Source organism: Chenopodium album, chromosome 9 (assembly GCF_948465745.1).
Source record: "Chenopodium album chromosome 9, dcCheAlbu1.1, whole genome shotgun sequence".
NCBI classification, from domain to species: domain Eukaryota; kingdom Viridiplantae; phylum Streptophyta; class Magnoliopsida; order Caryophyllales; family Amaranthaceae; genus Chenopodium; species Chenopodium album.
Window position 1 is genome coordinate 23,180,652 of NC_137842.1, and position 8,836 is coordinate 23,189,487.

At 35.9% G+C, this 8,836-nt stretch overlaps 1 long non-coding RNA gene across 3 annotated transcripts; it reads left to right on the forward strand.

The window, feature by feature from the left end:
- Window positions 1–4,363: 4,363 nt before the first annotated feature.
- LOC145559669 (uncharacterized) lies at window positions 4,364–7,286 on the forward strand. 3 transcript variants are annotated; one of them, XR_014092853.1, is made up of 3 exons: window positions 4,364–4,577; window positions 5,750–6,876; window positions 6,975–7,286. It is a non-coding gene; the product is annotated as an uncharacterized LOC145559669 (long non-coding RNA). The 3 variants fall into 3 exon arrangements; XR_014092852.1 differs by having other exon boundaries at window positions 5,750–6,152; window positions 6,804–7,286; XR_014092854.1 differs by having other exon boundaries at window positions 5,750–6,152.
- The last annotated feature ends 1,550 nt before the right edge of the window (window positions 7,287–8,836 follow it).

The following is an 8,836-nucleotide window of genomic DNA, read 5'->3' on the forward strand; positions in this document are numbered from 1 at the left end:
TCGGACCGGACCGCTTTGGACCAATTTAAGAATTTTTTTTAAAAAGAATACTAAATTTTTTATAAAGTTTAGGAAAGCACAAAAAAAGTATTGGAAAAACTATATTGTAACGTCATTTTTACGTCTTTTTTTGTACGTTTAGTGCAAAAAAGCTTATAAATTTAAAGTTTTCTAAGATTATTAAGGATAATTTTAACCATTATTTAAGGTTTCACACATATTTTTTTAAAAAAAAACGGTCCGATCGAAAACCGGTTTTTATAAGGTTTTGGACCTGTAGACACCCATTTGTGTCTCCCCAAAACCAATCCCAGTAATGAGTACCTTTCACGTCGAATCATAATCGAATGAAACGAAAGTGTGGAAAGGTCTAGTGTTGCGGAAAGTTTTATTTCTTTTCTTTTCTCCCTGATTTTGAAAACTTTATTTTAAGAAAACAGCCAATCCAGTTTGGTTGGTCCATGATATGGGTCCAATAGTGGTGTAGTAGGATGGGGCTTGCAAAGACCTTTCCAACGATATATTATAAGCCCAATTCCGATGAATATTGAGGAAGTTATGGCCAATTTACTAAACTGGGCCCGGTTTGAGCTTTATGTACGGCCCAATGATATAGGGGAGGGCCTAATATGATTTATCATTCCTAATGCAATTAGGAATGGTTTTAGTCTTCTAGAATCTTCTAGAAGGTTCTTTTCATTCCTAATTCAATTAGCATTGATAAGTTGACTTTGTTGACTATTCAGAGTTTTAATCAAGATCAAATAGCATTTTTTCGAAGAAATTATATTATTTTATCTTCCAGTACGGGAAATTTATCAGATTTTCGAAAACGCGTTGAATTCCAGTTTGGCGTCCAACCCCAAGCCTTGACGCCTGAAACCAGGCTTGGCGCCAGGCGCTAGCCACTGGTGCCTGGCGCCAGCTAGCCAGGGTTGGCGCCAATCCTGTTTTGCGATCTTCAGACTCTGTTTTGTTAAATTATCTTTTTTGGCTGATTTTCTCTATAAATAACGTATTAAAAACTCCGTTTTCATGGACCAATTCACCAATTGACGAATTCTACATCTATCATTCACCAATTCTCTCATTCTCAAGTATTCTTTAGCATTATATTCTTTCTTGCTTTTTCATACAAAATTCCGCATTCACAAGATCTAGAAACACCTAGCCATATTTGAAGTTGCCTTCGCCCTAGACGTGAAAGGTTTTAATTTCTGAGGGTTTGGTCCCAAATCTCTCTTTCAATTATTTAATTTAATTGCTTTGATTGTTATTTTTCCTTGAAGTTACTAACGTGTGTATTTTGTTAATAGAAAGAGGTACGAGGCATCAAAGTAAGTGCTTTAATTGATTTATTGATGTTATAATGTAGAAATCATGCTTATATTATTATGATGTTCCTAGTATCATGTCTAGGGTATTTTTAATATATTAAATATGATTGTTACGATGCTTCCTATGTTCTTTCAATATTAATTCATGTTAGTATCATGTTAGGGTTAAAGATTTGATTTTTATTGCTTAGTGACATGCTAGGGTTTGTTATTAATCTTGTTAGTATCATGCCTAGGATTTTGCTATTTTTGTTATGCTTTAATATTAACATGAACATGATAATGATTATAATTGTTATAATTAATGACGATTATGAATATTATTATTATTATTTTGATAATGATTATGAATATTATTATTTTGATGATTATTTTATTTATGATAATTATTTCAATTATTATTAATATGATGATTATTTTCTTTTATGATTATTATCATGATTATTTCAATTATAATTTATTTTTATGATGATGATTATTATTATTCATGATTATTATTATGTTGCTTGATTCTTATTATTTATTGCTTGATCACACCTTTTATTGCATGTTTAAAGGGAATTGGTACTTGTAATCACGCTTAATAAAATAATTAATAATCTTGTTTAGGGTTAATGTGATTATAATTCAAGTGATCGCCAATAATAGTTTAGGATTCTAATTTCGACCGGTTTTTCGTATTGTTTGCTCGATCCTACTTCCTGATTGAATTTTTTCTCACTTTTCTGAAACCCATATGTGTTCTACATATGGACATAACCCTCTGGGAATTCATGCTCCATCTACCCGATTGAACGCTCCGTGCAACAAAGGGTACATCCGAGATGTTGAATTCACCAAACCATGGAAGCGAGTTTTTCTAAAGCTCGCGGTGTCCCATCCACTCGCGCCAACCCTTCACGGTTAGGCTTCCGCGCGGTGCATCCGGAAAATTAACCATGGACCCTCTTTGACTAAACTATATCCCGAACTATAGAGAACTAGAGCCATGGTTAGGTTGCAAACTCATTGCATCATATTGTGCCTACTTGACTAATTGTGCATTATTTGTTGTGCATACTCTATGTGATTTTTCCTAACCGTTTGTTTGACTTGTGTTAAGACTAAATAAACTGATTAATGACTAAAGGAATTTGTTTAATTAATTAATTAATTAATTTGAGCTAATAAATAAACATAAAATCGAGTCATAGTTCCTTTAAGTCAACCCGAATTTTTATTCCCGTATACTGCACAAACGTCAACTTGTTTTGGTCATACCTAGAGTTCTAGAAAGAACTACGAGTCGTACAACCTATGGATCTGTAGCCCCGAGTTTTTTCTTTAATTTGGAATTGGTTTCATCCCAATCAGAGTCGCATATCAAAAGTTATGACTAAAATACCACAGTCTGTCCAGTTTAATGCATATACGTGAAGTCTTAACTTAGTCTTTGCTTGAGTCTAGTTACATAGTCTAGCCACATGGTCATGACACGAGTCTTAACATGTCACCTAAACTCACTAGTCTTAGCACACACTTTGAGTATACATCACCATGGCCATGTCTTAGGTTCATGCATGAGTCGGTCTTTTCCGTCATTTGAGTTGGGGGGTACATTCTATTCCTAATTCTTCATATCCCTCCATCTAAATCTTCTTTCACATTCTATTCCAATTTTTCTTCACTTCCTCCATCCATTGCATGTTGAATAAAGTTTGAGTCAAATAATTATCAATAAATATCCCCAATTTCCTTTTCCACAGTACTTGGTCGAGGAGAGAAGGGCGATTAATCAAGGACAACCTCTTTATTCAAGTCTCGCTTTTTGATAAACCGATTCGTCAAAAGAGGAAGGCTAAGAAGATAATGGCAACTCAAGAAGAAGTCAATGATCTTAAGAACCAATTGGCTACTGTGACTGAGACACTGAAACTTCTCGCACTCAGGATCGATGATCCCGTGAAGCAACAAAAAATGGATTCCAACGCGTTTACGAAAATCCGATAAGTTTACCGTACTGGAGGATAAAATAATATAATTTCCTCGAAAATGCTATTTGATTTTGATTAAAACTCTGAAAAGTCAACAAAAGTCAATTTATCAATGCTAATTGAATTAGGAATGAAAAGAACCTTCTAGAAGAATCTAGAAAACTAAACTATTCCTAATTGCATTAGGAATGATAAATCATATTAGGCCCTCCCCTAGATCATTGGGCCGTACATAAAGCTCAAACCGGGCCCAGTTTAGTAAATTGGCCATAACTTCCTCAATATTCATCGGAATTGGGCTTATAATATATCGTTGGAAAAGTCTTTGCAAGCCCCATCCAACTACACTACTATTGGACCCATATCATGGACCAACCAAACTGGATTGACTGTTTTCTTAAAATAAGTTTTCAAAAACAGAGAGAAGAGAAAAGAAATAAAAACTTTCCGCAACACTAGACTTTCCAGACTTTCATTTCATTCGTTTATGATTCGACGTGAAAGGTACTCATCACTGGGTTTGGTTTTCGGGAGACACAAATGGGTGTCTACAAAAGCCCCCACTTTGACTGAGTTTGGAGAAACGCAAGTTTCGAAAAACGAAAGTCAAAGTATCGATAGGGACGGAGAATGATTCAGAACGTTCTGCGATCCTAAATCACTCTTGTAACGCCGATACTTGCAAACTAACGTTAGTCACTAGTGGAAAAAATCTCATTCGTAACAGGCTATTTGTAACGGGCAAAATAGTGTCCGTTACGAATACTTATTTATTCGTAACGGGCAAAATAATGTCCGTTACGAATACATATGTATTCGTAACGGACAAATTAGTGCCCGTTACGAATAAATAAGTATTCGTAACGGACAATTCAGTGCCTGTTACGAATAAATAAGTATTCGTAACAGACACTATTTTGCCCGTTACGAATACTATATTACACGTAACAGGCGTATTGTGCCCGATACAAATGCCCAAACTTGGCCCAACTAATGAGAGGAGCCCAGTACATGGCTTTTTAGGGTTTCACAACCGTCATTCACCTCTCTCTCTCTCTCATCAGTCCCTCACTGCCTCTCTCTCTCCTCTCCTCTCCTCCCCGTCATTCACCTCTTTCTCTCATTTCAAACTCAGGCCCTCTCTCCTCTCCTCCATCAATCTTCCCCTTAACAACAAGTGAAGATCTCTAAACCTAACCACTGATGAACAATTCTTAGATAATTTAGGATATCTTTGCCGAAAACTTCAACCATTTTAGATCGTGAGGTAAGAAATCCTTCAATCGTTTTTTCTTTTCTTGAATTGATTTCTGGGCATCTAATTGTTTAAATTCTTGAATTTGTTCTTGTGAATTCTAATTTGCTTTATTTTTTTCTACATGCATTTTTGGCATTTATATGGTTCGGTTATCTTTTATACGACTAAACGAATAATAAATCTAAAAAAAATATGTTCTTCAGTTGAAACGAGTAATACAGGTAAAAGTAGTGAATTTAGTTCATCTTTGCCGATTAATACCTGATTGCCGAAATTTTTTTGTAATTTTTTTTGTTTATAGAGAGAATTAAGAAACCTGAGATGGCAAGTTGATTAATTTTAGGGTTCTTCGAGTTCTTTCCCGAAATCGATCAATTTATCCCTAATTCGTTCATTTTTAGTGGTAATTTATGGGTTGTTGGTATATAATCTCTGTTAATCTGTTTATTGAAGTGAGAATTTGGGTATTCGTTCATTTGGGTATTGGTTGTTGATTCTCTATGCAAGGTTGGGGGGGGGGGGGGGGAGGGGAGGGGGGAGGGGGAGGGGGGTGTGTTGGAGCGGGTTATCGAAAATATGAAACGAAGCATACCCAATGGCGAATCCTCCCTCTCCTGTGATCTCTTTCTTATGATTGTAACTTGAAAATAAATCTGGGATATCCTTCATATTTTTGGTGGTATAAAACTCTAAAATTCATTCAAAAACAACATTTAAATTTCCAGATATACCGTATAGGTGGAACAAAATCTCTTTGTAGTTCTAAATGATTGAAGATTGCATATGTGCTAGCCTCCTAGACCCTGTAAATAATGTGATAGATGTTTGCTGTTTTCATTTTGGTCTATGGAGAAGCCTTTAGATGAACTGTAACTCTTGTAAAATAAATAATTTGGAAGCCTTATCGTCTTGTATGTTTGTTTTTTGATGATTATATACCTTGACATTGGGTTGCCTTTTTTTTTACTACAACAGGCAATGGTTTAACTTGCTTAAGAACGTGTTTGTCCCCAGTTGTAGTGATATTCTTGTACTTAAATGGTGTAGCATTTACTTAGCTGCATTACTTGGCGTGCTCAGAATTTATGTATTCGCTTATAAAATATAAAAATTTTTGTACATTCATATAATTATATAAATGGTTAGTAATCTTAGTATGGCCATCTTGTGTTGTTTTGCAGGGTTGCTCATTATGGTGAGCTTGCACCTGAATGCATTAAATCATACTATAAATTCGGCCTTGCATTGTTGTACAAGGCACAGGAGGAGGCTGATCCCTTGGGATCTATGCCAAAGAAAGATGCTGAATCCCAGGAAGGTTCTGCTAAGATTGAATCTTCAAAGAAACCTGTTGAGCGTGAATCATCCCTAGCTTCCGTTTCAAGTAATGCTGAGCAATGTGCTAGTTCAAGTCAACCTGCGAGTTCAAGTCAGCAGCAAGGCGCTGATGATGGTAACTCTATTAAGGAAGTATGTCTAGTAGTCTCAAAGTTGCTCCACAGATGGATGGTTTTAAGCACCACGAGCAGAACGAAGGCTTTTACCTGGAGCCATGGGGAAGTGTCAAAGGCATAGGCCATCCAGGCAAGGCTTTTACAGTTTGTTTTTCATTCTACAACCTACTGAATGTTTAATGATCATTGTTCTATAAATGATTTTACACCAACTTCATGTTTCTACTTTTCCATCATAGGATCTTTTTCTTACATTTCTTGACAGTGAATCCTCTTGTTATAATATTATGCCTTTTCCCCTCCTTTCTTCTCGTAGTACTGTATGATTAATTACATTGATTTAATATGGCCACCAAATATGTCAAATAACAAATAGAACTTGAATTATTGAGTATGCTAGAATTTTGGAATATTCATATCTATGTCAGTCAAGCCATTAAATGTGACCAATATTGAATATATTACAGGTGGGATGGGATTTTGTTGCTGACTTAACCGTTGATTTTATCTAATTGATAGTATGGGCCCTTTAAACTGTCGGTCCTTCCCTATTTATGTCTATCTTCTACTATGTCAAAATCAATGCTAAAGTTTAGGGAAAAAAGTTTTATAGAGTAATAAGTTGTGAATATAACGGCTAATAAATTCAAGGATTGTGAATACATGAATGAATACTAATCATTGGATACGAGTATTTTTTTGCTATTCAATTCCGTTTGATAATCAACTGGTCATGAGTATTATAAAGTATAAAGATGAATTTTCTTTTGATGTTTTCCAGATTAATGAAGTTCTTGAAGATCGTAGTCAAGTTGAAACTATTTGAATGCTACTTTTGTTGGTGTTTATAATGGGTAAGCCTCCAAATATGCAATTAATTTAGCTTAGCGAGCTTGTTTTTTTTGTACATGTTATTGAATAAATTGGATTTTTAACATTATCATTATACCAGAGGGAGAAAGATGGTGGGTGGAAGTGGGATTGGAGACATGAAGGAGACACAAGACATGATCGATTTTCTTTTGCTCTATTTTTTTAGTTTTTTTTTTGACAAAAGAAACAGCTGAAAAGTCCATGGCAAACAGCAAATATGAGTATGTTAAGTCCTTTGAAGTACAAAATTATGCTGCCCACTCTGATGATTGTTGTCATTGATGGCTGGAATATTCGAAGGTTCTCTGAAGCTCATAAATTTGAGAAGCCTCGTGATAAAAAAGCCTTGGAGTTGATGAGTTCATGTGCAAATGCTGTCATGGAGGAATACGCTGACATAATATTTTCATACGGATATAGCGATGAATTTAGTTTTGTATTAAAAAAGGAGTCCAAATTTTACCAGAGACGTGAAAGGTTTGTGGTTGAATCTACATTCAGATGTTAGTACCTGGGATTCACAAATTTCCTTGTTGACATACTGATGTTTTAATTGCTTTTTCATATTGCTTTATTTTCCCCTTTTATTATGAACTACCGAGCCCAGTTTAGTTTTAGTTATTAGGCGATAATAAATGTATTTTTTTTTTGGTGATTGTATAAATATAAAATTCTTTGTTTTATCTCAATTAATTAATAAAATAACTATGCTATAATTTTTATGCAAGCTAGCTAATCCAGCACAGCATGTGCTGGATTTTTTTTTTAATTGGGGTACACACTATTTGTAACGGGCAGCTATCATGCCCGTTGTGTTATTTGTAACGGGCAGTTGAAATTCCCGTTACAAATAAGTCGTTATTCGTAACGGGCACTTGAAATGTCCGTTACGAATAACGGGCTATTTGTAACGGGCACTTGAAATGTCCGTTACGAATAACGGGGTATTCGTAACAGGCACTTGAAATGTCCGTTACGAATAACGGGGTATTCGTAACGGACATTTCAAGTGCCCGTTACAAATAACACTAGCTATCCGTAACGGTGGCATACGTAACGCCCGTTGCCCGTTACGGATAGCCCTTTATTGCCCGTTACGGATAGCTATTTTTCCACTAGTGAGTTAAACAGATAAAAGAGTTAAGAAACGCGTATCTTGCACCGTCGAGCACACGTCTCTGAAAGTAACCGATTTGTGTCGCTTTACTGTTGTTTTGATGACCTCCTACGAGCTAGAGAATACCATCCCGCTTGAAAACTGCTATGCTCGTAACTGCTTCCAAATTAGAAGATTGCTTCGCCTGAAACTATCCTCCTCCGCTATGATAGTATTCCACGTCCAAGGGAATACCATCGAAGATTATTTCTCTTGAAACAATCTCCATCCGCATTGATAATATTCCACATCCTAGGGAATACCATCGAAGATTATTTCTCTTGAAATAATCTCCATCCGCATTGATAATATTCCACATCCTAGGGAATACCATCGAAGATAACTTCACCCGAAATTACCTCCAGTTGTTCGTGACAACTCTCCGCAAGCTAGGGAATGCTGTCGAAGACATCTTCTCTTGAAGTCATCCTCATTTGATGCGATAATTTTCCAAAGGAAATTACCGAAGATCCACGCCTGTCGATCTTTAAAAGTTCGCCTGAACTTTGCTTCCGCTATGCCTGTACGTCGGCGCTTCCGTTGCTTTGAATCTGTACGTTGGTTCACTTTTGCTCTTGAACCTATATGTCGGTGCCTTTTTGCGCTTTTGAACCTATATGTCGGTGCTTTTTTGCCAATGAGCCAATGCTTAGGCGCTTTAAGCTAAGTGAGACGATCTCTTATCAGGTCGATCACTTTATGTAATCAAGCCGATTACTAAATCATGTCAAATTGCTTAGAGGGGCTAACTGGCGTACCAAGGAACCCAAAAATATGTTGCAGAA